General features: G+C 41.5%; 1 protein-coding gene and 1 long non-coding RNA gene across 2 annotated transcripts in view; both read right to left on the bottom strand.

Annotated features, from left to right (window-relative positions):
* The window catches only part of LOC120573938 (NLR family CARD domain-containing protein 3-like), a 91,434-nt gene that overhangs the window by 27,597 nt on the left and 45,149 nt on the right, over positions 1–18,688 (bottom strand). The window lies entirely within an intron of this gene.
* On the bottom strand, positions 10,928–18,403 carry LOC120573942. Its single transcript, XR_005641800.1, has 3 exons — positions 18,232–18,403; positions 18,071–18,117; positions 10,928–11,452 (listed from the first exon to the last, which is right to left on the bottom strand). It is a non-coding gene; the product is annotated as an uncharacterized LOC120573942 (long non-coding RNA).

Raw genomic sequence — 18,688 nt, 5'->3', positions numbered from 1 at the left:
TCGATTGCCGCGTTCTCACCTGCCCAAACGAACCGCACCAGCGGGGCAAACGAACTCTAGTTCGATTCAACCGAACTAAAGGCTGTTGGTGTGAAAACGCCCTCAATTACCTCTATCATCAATTAAACAATGAGTTCCCGGTCAAACAAACCAACAACATGAATACTAACAAATACAGCCACTAATAAAGGTTATTTCTACATTATATAAGAGGGATTACTGTAGAAATTGGTCAGCATTATAAATCTTCTCAACACATAATATATATGAAAAGGAATTACAAAACCTCACTTCACCAACCAAACTATGAAATGTGAATCATTATACTGCACTTACTTCATCATGGACGCACATGAACACAAATAAAGTCAGAGACAGAATTTTAAAGGTACAATGTGTAGGAATTTCTCCCATCTAGTGTTGAGATCATATATCGCAATCAACTCTCTCGCACTATGCAGTTCAAAGTACGTATTACAGCTACGGTAGCCTTCACGCTTCAAAAAGCCGGTCTCTTGCTCTTTTCAATATCCTTTTTCTTTTTCTGGGCGAAGAAGAAGAAGACTCCTGTTCCTGAAATTTGGATTTTGAATACGTGTGGTCCTCCAGGTTTCCTTCTTCAAACTTGCCGGGGCCGGGAAGCTACGATACCCATTAGCGGCATTAGCAGCACCTGTGAGTTTATCATTTGACAGAGAAAACGTGAAAGGTGGAGCAGTATGTCTTGTATGTATCTTACCAGCTAATGTATTTAAAGATGGAGCATGAATATGGAGCGTCTACCCCAGTTCATGCAAATGCAAATGTTAAATTTCAAGCCAATAGGAATACTGATGTAGTCAAACAACTCCACAGTGGCAAAGCCCCTGGGATTGATGAGATCCGTCCAGAAATGCTCAAGGCTCTGGGTGTGGAGGGGCTGTCCTGGTTGACACGCCTCTTCAACATTGCGTGGAAGTCTGGGACAGGGCCAAAGGAGTGGCAGACCGGGGTGGTGGTTCCCCTTTTTAAAAAAGGGGACCAGAGGGTGTGTGCCAAATTACACGGGGTATCACACTTCTCAGCCTCCCTGGTAAAGTCTACTCCAAGGTGCTGGAAAGGAGGGTTCGGTCGATAGTCGAACCTCAGGTTGAAGAGGAACAATGCCGGATTCCGTCCTGGTCGGTGGAACAACGGACCAGCCCTTCACTCTCGCAAGGATCCTGGAGGGGCCTGGGAGTATGCCGAACCGCTCTACATGTGTTTTGTGGATCTGGAAAAGGCTTATGACCGGGTCCCCCGGGAGATACTGTGGGAGGTGCTGCGGGAATATGGGGTGAGGGGGTCTCTTCTCAGGGCCATCCAATCTCTGTACGACCAAAGTGAGAGCTGTGTCCGGGTTCTCTGCAGTAAGTCGGACTTGTTTCAGGTGAGGGTTGGTCTCCGCCAGGGCTGCGCTCTGTCACCAATCCTGTTTGTAATATTTATGGACAGGATATCAAGGCGTAGTCGGGGTGGGGAGGGGTTGCAGTTTGGTGGGCTGGGGATCTCATCGCTGCTAATTGCAGATGATGTGGTCCTGATGGCATCATCGGCCTGCGACCTTCAGCACTCACTGGATCGGTTTGCAGCCGAGTGTGAAGCGGTTGGGATGAGGATCAGCACCTCTAAATCTGAGGCCATGGTTCTAAGCAGGAAACCGATGGAGTGCCTACTCCAGGTAGGGAATGAGTCCTTACCCCAAGTGAAGGAGTTCAAGTACCTTGGGGTTTTGTTCGCGAGTGAGGGGACAATGGAGCCGGGAGATTGGTCGGAGAATGCGTGCAAGCGGGGCGGTATATACATTCTAATTTATCACCGTGACTGCTAGGACGAAAGAGAGCGGAGCCAGGCAAAGCTCTCGATCTACCGGTCCGTTTTCGTTCCTACCCTCACCTATGGTCATGAAGGCTGGATCATGACCGAAAGAACGGAGATCCAGGGTACAAGCGCCGAAATGGGTTTCCTCAGGAGGGTGGCTGGCGTCTCCCTTAGAGATAGGGTGAGAAGCTCAGTCATCCGTGAGGGGCTCGAGTAGAGCCGCTGCTCCTTCGTCGAAAGGAGCCAGTTGAGGTGGTTCGGGCATCTGGTAAGGATGCCCCTGGCGCGTCCCCTAGGGAGGTGTTCCAGGCACGTCCAGCTGGGAGGAAGCCTCGGGGAAGACCCAGGACTAGGTGGAGGGATTATATCTTCAACCTGGCCTGGGAACGCCTCGGGATCCCCAGTCGGAGCTGGTTAATGTGGCTCGGGAAAGGGAAGTTTGGGGACCCCTGCTGGAGCTGCTCCCCCCGTGACCAGACACTGGATAAGCGGACGAAGAAGATGGATACCCTGTGATCACCCCCCTAATATATAAATGCAGACTGTTAACATTTACATCTTGGTCTCGTCTCAGTCTCTGAAAAAGGATTTTATTTCAAGACTGGTCAAAACCACAACTCCGGGATATTACTAGATTGCCTGAGCATTGTCTGATATATTTGTGTTTACACTGACATTAGTTAATGTCAGCTCCGACATAAATACTACACGCTGTGGCTTGGGGACTTGGTTAGAAGCCTAATGACATTTAGTTGTCTCAGTACCTGTACTCTGTGTTATGAAAATAAAGTTGAATCTAATCTAATAAAAAGAGGAAGAGATGTTGTGTCAAAGCAGTGAATTTACATGAGTGTCTTTTTTATATTTAGGTTTAAAGTTATTTATTGTCAAATGCACAAAAGTTACAGTGAAGCAGTATATATTTAGCCTAGAAATCTAGACGGACCGTAGCAGCAGCAAATGTAATTTGCAGCCAAAAAACCAAACTCTGGCCGGGCCAATCACATCGTGTATAGAGTTGGTGGGCGGGCTTATGGCTGCTGCTGCTGCTGGCGAACAGTGGTCTTTGGAATCAGCTTTGGCTGCGACTCTGGAAGACTTGGAGTTAAGCTTTTCTTTGAGAAAAGAACAAAGAACGGCACTGAAGTCCTTCTTAAAAAAGGAAGATGTGTTCAGAGTTTAAAGTTTAATCTATCAACTAGCGTTGCTCTGGTTGGTTGTAGCGCTATAGTATTGCGTGCAGAGGGAATTTGAAAGACAGCCGTTTATCCCTCCCCTCAGATTGAGCCCTGCCAATCGTGAGTTCCCAGACCCAACATCTAGATGTGGGTCTGGCTTGTCAGGCTAGTATATATTGCAGTTAAGTTAAAATATATATTATGTTGGTAATAGACAGGTGTACAGTAACTGCAAAATGAATAACTTGAATGAACTGCAATTTAACATTTAACTTCTGCTCACCTTTGATCATCAGGGTGGTGTCCATCTTTGAAGTCTATAAAACCACCCATAGACCAGTCACTCTTCATGGACACACAGCTGGGTCCAGGTTCACGACTGTCTGGTCTCTGATGAATCCTGATAGAAAGAAAGCCATTAAACCTCACATATTTAGGGGAATTCTCTTGAATCAAAGACTTAAATCATATCTAATTTAAAATGTTTGAATACAATATGAAAAATGTATTTACTTACTGACATTATGGACGTGTTGAGTGTGAATAATGATGGTGGAGTGATCTGATTGGTGGACAGTTAGAGATGGTCCTCTCACCTCTGAGCTTTGGTCTGGCTGTCATGTTCCCCACTCAGAGTGGCTTTAGAGGGAGGGGCTCCCTCCTCACTGTCCTCACACTGACTCATAGCAGAGTCCACACCTTCATCTGGAGAGGAAACTCTGAAAGCAGCAGTCCAATCATTCATCAGCACATCATCACTCATTCATCCCTCACATAATTTCTCCTGGAAAAAAGCTAAATATCAGCAGCTGGTCCTCTGATTGGCTGCTTCTCTCTGTGTCATATCAGTGTCATTTGAATCCTTTTGGCTTGTTGGACTGTTGCTCAGACTAAAGAAGTAGTTAGAAAACATGACTGAACTCTGGGAACTACTGAGGGCCTTTTCTCACCACTTTATCACATTTCATTCAATCAACATGGAGAACTGATCAACACATGGATCAATAGTAGTTTATTTATTGGACAGAGAAGATGCTTCTGGTTCTCATTGGTCAGTGGTGAGGGCCAATCAGAGCATAGGAAGCTGCCATCAACTGCTCTACTTCTATCAGTCCACTAGATGGCCTCATGGAGCTGTTTGGAGGATTTTACCAGAGCCTGTCTATGGAGAGCCTGTTCACTCCCTATCTCACTCCCTATTAGCCCCATTGTACCAACCCGGAATTTTCCAGAGAGTGGAAGTTCTCCCCTTATTAGACATTCTCTGATTTTACTAATTCATGGAAATCAGAGCTGGATGTCACTTTGTGCGGTGGCCATCTTTGATCCTGACATTTGGATGATTTAAGAGAATAAACCAGAGAAGCTGCAGAAATCAGCTGTAGGAGGTGGAGTTACTCACTGTGACATAACATTTCCATGGTAACAGCGAGCTCCACCAATTAGAGACATCGCTGATACGCTTAGGATTATGGGTAGTGTAGTACTTCTCCATGACATCATGAATAAAACATGTTTTTCTTAAAACTTGGTTGATATCATACACACTTCTGGCTTCTATGGTAAACCTCCATTTCACAATCTCACAGCTCTGGGTCAGTCTACCTCGGATGGTTGAGACATTATGCCTGATAATCTAAATCCTTGCAGAGAAAATTACTGGGACTTTCACTTCTGGAATCACACTGTTGACACGTGAACTAACTGCAGACAGTTCCCCTTATGCTGTGGTTCCCAAAACGTTTTCACATGAAGGACCCTTAAACTGACTCAGATTAGACCACTGACTGATAGAATTTTTGCTTTTAGATGTTTAATTACAGAACGTGTATGAAACCCATAAGCATTATAGTCATACATATGGTTATTTTCTTACTAATGGATAGAGTTAGAGTTCAAATTAATTATTCCCCTTTTTTCTGGGGACCCCCAGAACCCCCCTCAAGGACCCTGGACCCCACTTTGGGAACCACTGGTCTAATGGACTCAGCACACCACCTAGAATGACTAAGAACTTATTATATATATATATTTTATAGAATTAGAAACACTGGAACAGATATTTCTTTTTATTTTAAATAAACAGGAAACATTGATATATGAAACTGCCAATTAGATTAATGTACGTATTAATCAATGTTGCTGGACGCCTGTCTGCAGTTAGTTCTGTTCTTTAACCCCCGTATGACTGAACTTTATTATTATTAAGGCTTGGTGTAATGATGCCCCACTACAACTAAATTACATTTTGTTAAAGAACAACAATGACATATAATGTAACAAAAAAGGTAAGAAGCTGTACTTACAGTTTACAGACGTCTCTCTGTTGCTTTAATGTGTGTCATGTTTCCTTCTGTGATCAAAATGGAGTTTTTATTCTCAGTTCCCTGTTTCCATCTGGGGCGCGCCCACGAACACGATTAAAGCAGAAGGACACTCGGAGAGCTCAGACCTCTGCCAAGCCATGATCTATTTCACAATGTTAACCCAACTTGAGGGGAAGTTCACATGACTTCCCCTCAAGTTGGGAACACATTTTGTTTTGATTGCTCCGACACCACACGAATGCAGCACAAATGCTCTCTCATCTCGCAATGGTATGGAAAGTAACAGAATGTTTGTATCCACCCTGTTATTTAGGTCCTCTCCAAAATGTAATGGGTTCTTCCTTGGCCCATGCTCCACCCTTCAATTAAACACCTTTAATGAAACGTCAACGGAGATGTGGGGGGACAAGAGACATTCAAAAAGTGGGTAAATTTTTTTGTATCTGCTCATTATTAGAGTCCTCTCCAAAATCTAATGGGTTCTTCCTTGGCCCATGCTTCACCCTTCAATAAAATTATTGAACGTGGAAAAAAAATCACTTCTGGAACCAGAGCTGTCGGTCACTGTTGAGCTCTAAAGAGAGGTGAAGTCCCTCCCCTTCCTCTGGACCATCATGGGACCTTATTTCAGATAAAATATGTTCTGTAGTGAACAGGGAGAGACCATTAATTATTTTGATCCCATTTGAATTGAGCCATGAATTACACATATGATGTTTGTCAATTCAAAAGATAATTTTGCAAGTCAAGAAACCCTCAGTTTGTCGTAAAACTGTTGTATCAGAGTATCAGAGTTTTAGACTGTGAAAATACGTCATTAGAAAGACTCCACACTTCAAAGTGTCATGGCTGACGTCTCTCTGAAGCTACACGCCTGTGTGTTTGGTAGCGGGATGTAACGTTACTCACACGAGCAAACGATGTCTTTCTCTGGGGATCAGGCAGCAAAGGTGAAACAAGACACACAGACTCAATGGGAACGTTTCAAAAGGTAAGAAACAAACATTTATTCTCTCGTCTTAGTTAGAAAGTTTTCATGATGTGGTATTATTCTTAGAATAACATTCAACACAGAATGACAACAGATATTCCAGTGCACCCCCCACATCATATGCAATAATAAAATAAAATACTCTTTCACTTCTTACTCACTTGTTCCCTTTTTCTTTCAGGTTTATTTCAGAATCCACCTGTCAGGTAAGTATCTACTTTATTTACATTTTCCTATTTTATATTTTAAATGCTACTTTAGTTCCCTATAATCAGTCAGACACTCATTAAGATGTTTTTCCTCTTTTGTCCTTTTATAGTTTTATAAATCCTGTGTTTTATAGAGAATCTAATTCAACAGGCGGTTCCTTTATTTTCCCCTTTTCAAACCCAACTCAAATACCAAACAATATACAAATGTGTATGTATTAAAATATATCTAAATTTATCTCAGATTGAAATGCTACTTTATATATATATATATATATATATATATATATATATATATATATATATATATATATATATATATATATATATATTTCCTCGCGGAAACCCTTAAACATCTCATACTAAACTTGTCTTCAGGACCATCACGTAAGCTAAACTGGGTTTTGGACTCCACGGACGGTTTTCCTGTTCATTGTTGGGATGACAGCTTGTTTGTCTGCGTACCTGCGCTCTCTGTACCTGCTGGGTTTGTGGATCTGCCGGGGAGGTGCTTTGGCTGCTCCTCAGACCCACGATGGGGGGCATCATCCACCCTCTGCCTCGTCTACGAGGGAGGAGGTGGAATCTCCCATGATGTCGCTGGCTCTGGAGGAAGCTCCCTGAAGGAGGAGGAGGCAGACGGAGAGTCAGCATGTACTGGAGGAATCAACTATTCTAAAAAGTGATTCCCTTGTTTAAATAATTTCTTTAACTGCATAGTGGATGTACCTGGGAGAATGTGCTGAAAATAATGCAACATTATGTTATTCCAACATGGTTATGGTATCACATTTATTTGTCATGTCAGTGGAATATAAAACCGGGTTTTACTCTCTAAGTTTGGAGACAGTAGTTTTGGTTTTGCTTGAACCAAACACACTAAACATTTCAGAGTTTCCCCAGAGATAGAAACCAGAATTTAAGTCTTTCATTTTCTATGGAGGTTTTAAAAAAAAGATGTGTGGTCTCCTCCTTTCTCCCGGGAAGTTTCTGAATGTTAATTTGTTCTTTTGTTTAGAAGAACACCTTCCAGAACATATATGGTAGTGTGGGACAGACATCACAGACATTGATTAATAAGAGATGGAGGAAAGGAAATTATCACAGAGACACATTTTATTGACTCTTTTATGCTGACTTTTATCATCTTTTTATTGTCTTTTACCTTATTGCCTGCTAATTTTATTTTATTTATTGAATTGTAACTTTTTCTGTCCTTTAAACCTGCCCCATCTTCTGTTTTAATATTACAATGGTGTGTACATTATGTGTGTTGATGTATATGTGCTTATATTTCTGCTGTCAAAGCACTTTGTAAACTGTTTTTTTTTTAAAGGTGCTATACAAATAAAGTTTTAACAATCATAAAATTATTGTTTATTGTTTAAATAAACCCCAAATATTCTCTGATTCCAGGTTCTCAAACTGTGAGGATTTTTCTTTGTCATATATAATATTAAAGTGAATTAATTTGAGAATGAATTAGTTTGACAGAGACTAATTTGCATCAGTGTCCTCCAAAGGAACAGATATTCAGAGCTCCATCAGTGCAGGACATTGCTCAGACTGTTGAACAGACAGATGTCATGTTCTGCTTCAGCTCCTCCACAGTTTGGTCCTTGAACAAGGACTTTAAATCTGTGGGACCACCTCAGGAGCTCCAGCTTCAGGTGTGTGTGATACAGACACACACACATCTGGAGACACATGTTCTCTATCTCTATCATCAGATCACTTCTTGTATTAATATAAAATCAAGTCTCCTTCTGTGTCTGGTTTGTCTTTTATCTGTCTTTGAATGACAAAATAAAACATTACCATCAACACATCACACAAACTAATTCCAAGGATTAAAAGTGAATGAATATTCTTTGTGTGGTTTGAAGAATGCATGCAGCCAGAGGGAATTTCTCTCTGGACCTCAATGCAGATGCTTCCTGCTGATAGTGAAGTTAGACTTTTACTGCACTTGCAGTACAGCTGCTGGCTGAATGAGACACTGCAGAGCGGCATGAGGACATTTAAACAAACAACAACAACAGTTGGACTCACCTGACTGCAGACAGGACACTCTGTGGAAGAAGGGGAGGAATAATCCTGCCAGCTGTCTGAGATCTCCATGCATCCTCTTTCATTTAAGCCCCCGATGTGCAGAGTCACCACTGTTCTCCTCTCACCATCACTGTCAAACCGCCAGGAATAAAACACACTTCCTGTCAGAAAATTCCAAAATAAAACTACTATTCACTAACAGAGGTTGCAACATGTTTTAGTACTACAACCTAACATACACAGCCAGCAGGTACACAGAGTCAGAGAAATACATTTAATTCCCACCAAATCCACTCGTCTGTGCAAATATCCTTGTCAATAAAAATAATTCAGATATATATTTAACGTTCAGTAATGTGAAAAACTCCAGGATTGCAAAGGCTGACAATGACAATCTTTTCAGGACTTTTAGTAGAGGCCATGACACATAAGTAAAACTAATTGGGTCATTGTTAGACTTTACAATCCTGAGTTAGGGGGGTGCCATTTTATTTTGACATTGGCAGAGACTGCTGAAATAAGTCTGCACCCCCATAACACATTACATATGTTAAATATAATTATGAATTGATTTTTTATTGGCAAGCACTATCTTACACAGACAGAGTGGATTTGGTGAAATAAAGAAGGTATTGCTGCGTCTTTATGTTGGGTGAAGTCCTATTTCAGCAGGTGGCCTTTTTAATATACACAAAATAAAACATTTACTCTTTTGATGGTCAAAAACACAATCACAAACCTCAAACAACTAGTTAATACATAGAAAATTGAGGTCATGAACATATTTGTTATAGTGTTTAACGTTTTACTGTAATTTTCTACCATAAAAACCCACGATCAGCAGAACCATCAATGAGGTTAATTTGTTTCTTTGCTAATTTAGTCCAAACTTATTAATTTAATTCTACTTGAATTCATGTCATGGAAGTGTATCTGTACCAAACTCTTGCATAGTGAACTGGGTTTGGACGGCCCTGTCCATGGCGAGTATTTATAAACCTTACCTCACCTTTCGTGTTGCTCTTTTACTTTGAATGTTACTTCCATGTTTCCTGTCCAGCCAGTGTGGCTAACTGTGGCTAGCTTGGTGCAGCTCTCCTTCAGCCCGCCACCGTGAACAATGTTCTTTTCTCCAGAGACATTTCCAGGACAGGACACCCGGGCAGCAGCCAGGACGTATGGACCACTTGTCCGGTCAAGATGAATATCTTCTTCTCCCAATACGGTCCTGAATGATGAGAGATAAACACTGAAACATGTCTGTTTATTTCCATCTCCCCCACCAAACTCCATTATACATCTAGCAGTATAATGTTGCTGGACTTACAGGCATGTGTAAACATTGTTAAACATGACAAAGGAAGAAGAATTATGACCAAGAAAGTCATAAAAATCAAGCACTCAAGGTTGGTTACAAAAAGTAATAAAAAGGCCTTTATTAAATAGGGCAAGACATTAAAAATACACCAGCACGTGGGCGCTGAGCCTTCCTCAGGCTGTAGTGACACAAAGGGAACATCAGAGTGATTATAGCTTTCAGGTGTGTATAGGTGAGAGCAGATATGCTCACCCTGGCCTCCAGGGGCATAACACCACAAACCCAATACACAACACACGTGTACACAATGCAGCACTTAGGCCCCCACCTTCAATCAAGCAAAATCGCGGACAACAGCAAAACATGGCAACATATTCTTCAGTGTTTTTACAAACATATAAAGAGGAAGGATGAATTACAAAAAAATGTTAAACATGAATTTAAGTTTTTCTTATGAATTGTTGCTGCTTTCTGATTAATTCGCATCGCTTTATTTAAAGATAGAATCAAAATGTGCTTTACATCAAAACATACAAGATAACACATATTAAAAACACAAAACAAAGTGAAGTACAAGTAAAAAGTAATTCATGAAGTGCAGACAGACAGTTTAACAGCTGTACTTCCCCAGATGTTGTCTTTATAATCTTTATTTTGTTCGTCAAAGAGGACACAATGCTTCCAGATCTAATGGATCAATACCCACATTGTTGTGTGACAATATGAACATAAATTGATGTCTGAGAGAATCTATTGATTGCATTAAACAAAAGTAATTTCATTGGTTGGCATTTATTTTAATCGGCATCCGAAATCTGCAGAAACCTAAACAGTTGTGGAAGACTAAACAAGTGAAAGTTTCGGATTTGGTGTGAAAAGGAACAAAGAGATAGATGGGCTCGAATGTTTATATTGACATGTGATTTATTGACACAAATTATTCATGTTTGGTCTGTAGTGTGTGTGATGCTGAACAGACTGAACCTTGATTCCACAGGAGAGACACTCAGTCCTGCAGAGGACACAGAGACACTGAGGATCCAGAGGAGACCCTAAACCCAGGATAAAGAGGTTGAGTGAATGTGGTGTTGAAGGTGTGGAGGTGGATCAGTGAGTTAGAGGAGACTGTGTAGAAGGACAGAGTGCCAGCAAGACAGTCCACATACACTGCTACTCTGTTAGAGACAGAGGAGGAAGTGAGGTTTGTTATTACGTGATTGTGCCAGACAGAGTAACCACCATCAGAGCACCTCAGACTCCAGGACTGATTATTCCACCCAAACCCACAGTCATCACTGGTTCCTCTCCTGCTGATTCCTCTGTAACTCACTGCTATATAAACCTCTTGTTTCCTCTCGACCTCCCAGTAACAGCGACCAGTCAGACCATATCTACGCCGCAGCTGAGGATTGGATACAAATCTGTCTGGATGATCAGGATATGACTGATCCTCCTCCACATTTGTCACCTTCCGGTTGTTGTCGACAGTTTGAGTTTGCTGTATACTGTGTTTGTGTCCAGTTCCAGTTCACAGACGTCTGATGGAGAGAACAAGACACAATACAGCTGCAGGTTATCATCAGTTGATTTAATAACAACTTTACTGAAAATTCCTGAAAAAAAATAATTTAAACTTTCATTTCATATTCAGCTGTGAATTATGTTTAACAGTCTCTAACTTCAACAATCCAGTTATAACAATTCATTCAGTTTATAAATACATCAGAGGTATAAGACTTTGCACAAAATGTCTGACTTGTAGGTATTTGAAAAAATGGGTCTTGGGCAAAACAAATTTATCTGACAGTTGCGAAAAGATGCAAAACAATTGTCGATAAGGCTATCGACACATTTCAAGCCCTTATCACGCTAATTCTGGAATGACCAGGCAAAAGTGGATGGTGCAAAGAGATGGTTGGCTGCGATTGGACCATAGAGAGAGGGGAGCCTGAAATCCGAAGTTTTTCCAGAACTGGGTCCAAATTCGCAGGGAGTGACTAACAACTGTGTGGCCTTTTGGTATGTTTGATGAAAGGGTAAGTGCTGCACACAGTGTGGCAGGCAATGAGACTGGGCCACACGCGCTAGCCTCCATAGAGACCCAGGTCGGGCATAGAGGATCCAGATGCATCCAGTAGGACAAACATCGGACGTTCGCAACCTGATAGTAAAATTGGAAGTTGGGTAAAGCCTGCTTGGACGCTGAAGGATGGATTTTCCGCAATCGAGGACGCCTCTTAAAGAAAGATTTGGGAAAAACACCGGAAGACACTGGAAAAGGTACAGAAACTTTGGGAGAAGCGTCATCCTTTTAACCGAGTTTATGCACCCAGTGAGAGATAGGCCTAGTGGAGACCATTTTTCCAGGAGCTGTCTCAGAAAACAGAAGTTTGATCTAAACTCCCTGGTAACCCAGACCCCAAGGTGTTCAAAATTATCTCTGGTAAGCTTAAATAGAAGGTCTGAGTAACTCAGCTCAAGTGCTTGTTTACTGTAGTTATTGGGAACACTTCACTCTTGTTAAGATTGAGTTTATAGCCAGAAAACTGACTGAAATGTTCTAGTAATTCTAGGGTGGCCGGTAGAGAGGTGGCTGGCCTAGTGAGGTAAAGAAGTAAGACGTCAGCATACAACAAACCTTACGTTCAACCCCTCCACACCCCTGTTATTTGTAGATTACTGCAGAGAGCGATTGTGAGTGGCTCTATGGCAATAGCAAAAATGAGTGGGATCATGGGACACCCTGCCGGGTCCCCTGATGTAACTCAAAAATAGTTGGAATGCTGACCATTTGTTAGAACCAAAGCTGAGGGGGATAAGTACAACAGTTTAACCAAGGAAATACAATTAGAACCAAAACCAAATTTTCCTAAAGCCATAAAAAGATAACTCCACTCTACTCTATCAAATGCCTTCTCCGCATCCATAGAGCAAAGGCATTCTGGTTCAGCAGGTTTTGGGCCATATAAGATATTAAATAAAGCGGATATTGAAAAATCAGGGAGATTATTTTGTGGAGGACAGTCTCCAATCTAAGTGCCAGGACCTTTGCAAGGATTTTAACATCTGTATTTAATAAAGAGACTTGTCTACAAGAGGTGCAGTCCAAGGGGTCTTTGTCCTTTTTCAGTATAAGAGAGATGCATGCTTGGTTACATGAAGAGGGGAGTGAGCCAGTTTCAAAAGATTCAGCAAAGACAGAAACTAAAAGTATGGTCAATTGGGTAGAGTATTTTTTAAAGAAATCTGAGGGAAATCCATCTGGGGCCGGGGATTTTTGCAGACTGCATAGAGGATGTGGCAGCAACATTCTCCTCCTGGGTGATTGGTGCCTCAAGGTCAGCTTGCATATCATCAGAAATAGAAGGTATGTCCACACTATTAAAGACATTTCCCATAGCATTGACATTTGCATTGGTGTCAGAGGAATATAACTTGGAATAAAAGGCTTTGAATATATTATTAATCTGTTTAGGGTCTGAGGTAGTTTCCCCCGTTGCTGTTTGAATCGCAACTGATTAGACAAAATGTTCCTAATTTTATCACTGAATAAAACTAAATGGCCGAACAATAAAAGGTTGAGGAAAAAATTGACATAAAAACAAAACAAAAACTGCTGGCACAGCACGCGCAGGCTGTTGACACGCTTTGGACAGCAGCAAGGTGGGGGAGGTTTATTTTTGCCAACACTAAATATCAAACAAAAGCCAACACTATATGGTATTAACTTAATGTGAGCTGTATATTCACCACTTCTAAACAGAGGCAGAACATAGTAACCTAATCTTGGAGCTTCCTTCACAGCCGCCGTGCAATACAGACTATTTCGGAGCTGACCGGGCTGATTCAAGACCCCTTCTTGGGTCCTGATCACCCTGTCGGGGTTGTATTCGCTATAACGACCGCCTACACTACATTATCACTTATTTTGCAAATGCCGCTGTATTCAAGCAAGCCATGTAATAAAGTGTTATATCGATGCATATTTATAAACTAGCAGAAGTATTTTGTAAATGTATAATACTTTGATATTAGGGCATTTTGAGCATATATTATATATTAAGGTAAAATGAGTGATTTAGTTTATTTGTTCAGCTATGAATATGTATAATTGTATCCTAAGAATGTGAAGTATACTAATTGTTGGATTGCATTTTTATTCCCTATGCTTTGTGCTTCCATTTATGTTTGCAAAACCATAGGTTCACAGGTTTAGTCTGAAGTGAATAAGTGCCCTGTGCATTGCTGTGACTTCAACCTAACACACTAAAGTGCAGTAAACTGATACTGGGGTCCTGTCAAATGCATTCTGACCGATGTACCAAAGCGAATCCTGTTTGTGGACTTCAGCTCTGCCTTTAATACCATCATCTCGGCTCTGCTTCAGGAGAAGCTCTCCCAGCTAGGCGTGCCTGACTCCACCTGCAGGTGGATCACGACTTCCTGTCTGACAGGAAGCAGCATGTGAAGCTGGGGAAACACGTCTCCGACTCACAGACCATCAGCACCGGATCCCCCAGGGCTCGCGTTCTTTCTCCTCTGCTCTTCTCCCTTTATACCAACAGTTGCACCTCCAGTCACCAGTCCATCAAGCTTCTGAAGTTCGCGGACGCACACCTCCATCACCGCCTATAGGTGGGAGGCTGACCACCTGGTGAACTGGTGCACTCAAAACAATCTAGAGCTCAACGCTCTAATAGTCATTTTAAGCCAAAATGGGTGTCAACCTTGAACAAATTTCATCAGAAGCAAACTCAACTGATTTTGTATTCTCAATATGCCCTGAATAAGGAAAAAAAGCCCAGAAGAATCCCATTAGGGGAAAGTTTCAAAAAGACCCAAATATAGCGCACTCATACGCCTATTCATTTCTTTTTCTCACGTGAATATGGTAAAAATCTTAACCTTTAAATATCACCATGAAAATTACTGAGTTGATTACTTACATCAAGACAAACAAAAAATGTATTACAAGTTGTTTTAAATAGTTTGTTAACATGGGCAAACGGTGCATAATCTAATTACGTATGTGCTAATTTGCATAAATACCACAACAGATCTAAACATTGGGTATAGCCAGGTGAAAATGTCATTGATGATGAGGTGCAGCTCATTCCCTCATCAACCTCCTCGCTGTATTTAATGCTGGCTCTGTGATCCAGTCGTCCGCCAGATCTGCACAGTCTACAAGCCTGGTATAGTGGCAATCCTAGTTCCCTGTATTTTCTGTGTTCTTGCTTGTGTGGCTAACTTAGTTTTCTGTTTGTCTCAGGTTGCAGCCTGCCTTGCTCGTCTGCCTGCCTGCCTGCCTGCCTGCTTGCTCCTCACACCTGCCCTTCTCTCTTTACGGATTGGACTCAATTGTTGGTCTCTGGAGGAGGCCTACCACATGGTCACCCCCCCACCACGTCACGGGCACGGCCCCTCTGGAGAGCACACAGCACTCACCACTGGATTCCCTCGACGCTTCCTCTTTTTGCCACCAGCACATTTATTGTATAGATTTCACGCATTAAATCATTTACTTTTACTTTTTGTGTTGGTGGTCTGCTTTGTCCGGGCCCCACCTTCTGTGTCGTTCCATAACACTTACAGTAAAATACTTAATGTTAAGGTCTGAATGGACCCCATTTAGGCTACCCATGAACATTAATACCAATATCAAACCAGCCTTTATTAATTATTATTGCAGAGATGGGGAACAGGACCTACCTTTTGTCTTCTGCATTCTCTTCTTACCCTTGTCTCCTGTTCTTCCCTCAGACTCATCCCCAGAAACAGTCCTACCGGACCCAGCCCCAAACCCCATCTCTGCAATAATAATTAATAAAGGCTGGTTTAAAGTACTTCTTCCTGCCTCTATGTATTAAAGTGCCCATATTATGAAAAAAATCACTTTTTCTGGGATTTGGGGTGTTATTTTGTGTCTCTGGTGCTTCCACACTCATACAACCTTGGAAAAAAACACCCATGCTGTTTTGAGTGAGATAGGGGTTTCTGAATGTATCCTGCCTTCAGACTCCGGGTGAGCTGTTCAAAATCTGCAGGGCCGTCTACGTCATTGGCCGAACGTTTGGTGTGTGCTAACCACTTTAGCTAATACCACAAGATTCAACAAGACATTTTCACCTGGCTGTACCCAATGTTTAGATCTGTTGTAGTATTTATGCAAATTAGCACATACGTAATTAGATTATGCACCGTTTGCCCATGTTAACAAACTATTTGAAAAAACTTGTAATACATTTTTGTTTGTCTTGATGTAAGTAATCAACTCAGTAAGTTTCATGGTGATATCTAAAGGTTAAAATGTTTACCCTATTCCACGAGAAAAGAATGAATAGGCTGTATGAATAGACTATATTTGGGTCTTTTTCGAAACTTTCCCTAATGGGATTCTATGGGGCTTTTTTTTTCCTTACTCAGGACATATTGAGGATACAAAATCAGTTGAGTTTGCTTCGTTGCAATTTGTTCAACATTTTTTCATAAAATGACTGGACTATAAAGACGTTTTAAAAATTTACAATAAAAAAAGGTACACAAATAGTTACGTATTAACATGAGGAACAAATGAGGAATGAATGAGCAACGAATAGCTAGTTAATGAGTAGTTACTGATTGACTGTGATTCAAGCACTAATGATTAGTTACTGTTAAACAGACTGGTAGTTACTGTTAAATGAATGAGTAACAAATTAGGAACTACTGGTTAGTTAATGATTAGTTACTGAATGACGGACTCAAGCACTAATGATTAGTTACTGTTAAACAGACTGGTAGTTACTGTTAAATGAATGAGTAACTAATCATTAACTAACCAGTAGTTCCTCATTCGTTACTTACTCATTTTAACAGTAACTACCAGTCTGTTTAACAGTAACTAATCATTAGTGCTTGAATCACAGTCAATCAGTAACTACTCATTAAAACGATACGTTCATTCATTCCCCATATATTCCTCATTTGTTAATCATTAACTACCTACTTTTGTGTACCTTATTGTAAAGTGTTACCCTAAAGACAGTGGAGATGGTTGTGGACTTCAGGAAGAACTCAGCCTCACCTGCCCCCATCACCCTCTGTGGCTCCACAATTGACACTGTGGCGTCTTTCTGCTTCCTGGAAACTATCATCTCCCATGATCTCAAGTGGGAGCTGAACATCTGCTCCCTCGTCAAGAAAGCACAACAGAGGATGTACTTCCGTAGTAGCTGAAGAAATTCAACCTGCCAAAGACAAGAAGTGCACTTGCTACACTTCCACAGCCACCATTGAGTCCATCTCACATCCTCCATCACCATCTGACCAGTGGCTACTGCACTGCCAAGGACAAGGGCAGACTGCGCGTGTCATTCGGTCTGCAGAGAAGGTGATTGGCTGCAATCTGCCAGCCACTCCAGGACCTATACGCCACCAGGACTCTGAAGCGTGTGCGGGGAAAATTGTGGCTGATCCCTCCCACCCCCGCCACAAACTCTTTGAGACACTCCTCTCTGACAGGAGGCTGAGGTCCATCAGGACCAAAACCCACATGCCACATGAACAGTTTTTCCCCTCCCCCACTAGCCTTATCAACAAGGCCAGGAACCCACCCTGACTCTCCCACACTCCACCTCTGCCTCTTCATGCCAGTGTACTCTCTGCTGTACTGCTCTTTTTATTTCTATTTTATTTTTAATTTAATACATACTCTGTACATATACTTATGCTTTTATTGTTCATACCTATACTTATATGAATGTGTGACATGCACCAAAAACACCAAAACAAATTTATTGTATGTGTTAAAAACGCACTTGCGGCAATAAAGATTTTCTGATTCTGATTCTGAATGTTCATACCAATAATCAGCAAATACAGTTCATTAAACTTCCTCCAGTTTAGTGAAAATCAAAAGAAACAAAGTTAGCTTTCTGTTGGCTACACTGTTGAAATATATTAATTATTTCTGTTGGATCACTTTGTTCAGTTTGTTGTGTTTGTGGATTTTAAATGCATTGATTGAATTCTAACATCTTTCCAGCCACACTGATAGAAAACAGATCGACTGAAATTCTGGAGGAATTAATCATCATACTTCAGTCAAGAAAATGTAAAAATCTAGTGTAACATGCAGGTAATTTCTCATAAATTAAACTTTTAAACACACTCACACTTCCTCAGTCCAGGTCTCAACCACTGCGGTCCACCATGGTCCGTCCTGCAGGAAGAAACAAAGTCAGAATCAACTTCATACACCTTCACTCAGATCCTCCCATCCCCCATCAGTTAGTGACAGAGAAGCAGTGTGAGAGCTGCTGTTGTCTGTCCATACCTGAGAGTGTCCAGTCTCCAGTTTAGATCCTTAAGTCTAGCCGACAGCAGCTTCACTCCTGAGTCTCCTGGATGATTGTAGCTCAGGTCCAGTTCTCTCAGATGGGAGGGGTTGGAGCTCAAAGCTGAGGCCAGATAAGCAAAGCCTTCCTCTGAGATCAGACATCCTGACAGACTACACACACACAGACACACACACACACACACACACACACACACACACACACACAAAATGACTGTCACCAACACTAATGGAGTGTAGTGTTGGTTCAGGCAGATCCTTTTCACAGCTAAACTCTCAATTGAAGCTGAATCTGCACTTTCAGCCCATAATCATTAGTTTGTTTAAAATCTAGTGCCCTGAAGTACAGAACCAAAATAATAAAATGGTGTCATTGTACAGTATATCTACATATGAACCTAACTGTATATCTAAGTCCAGTTTATGTGCCGTGTTG

Source organism: Perca fluviatilis, chromosome 15 (assembly GCF_010015445.1).
Source record: "Perca fluviatilis chromosome 15, GENO_Pfluv_1.0, whole genome shotgun sequence".
Lineage (NCBI taxonomy): Eukaryota > Metazoa > Chordata > Actinopteri > Perciformes > Percidae > Perca > Perca fluviatilis.
This window is presented reverse-complemented; position numbering and strand designations above follow the sequence as displayed.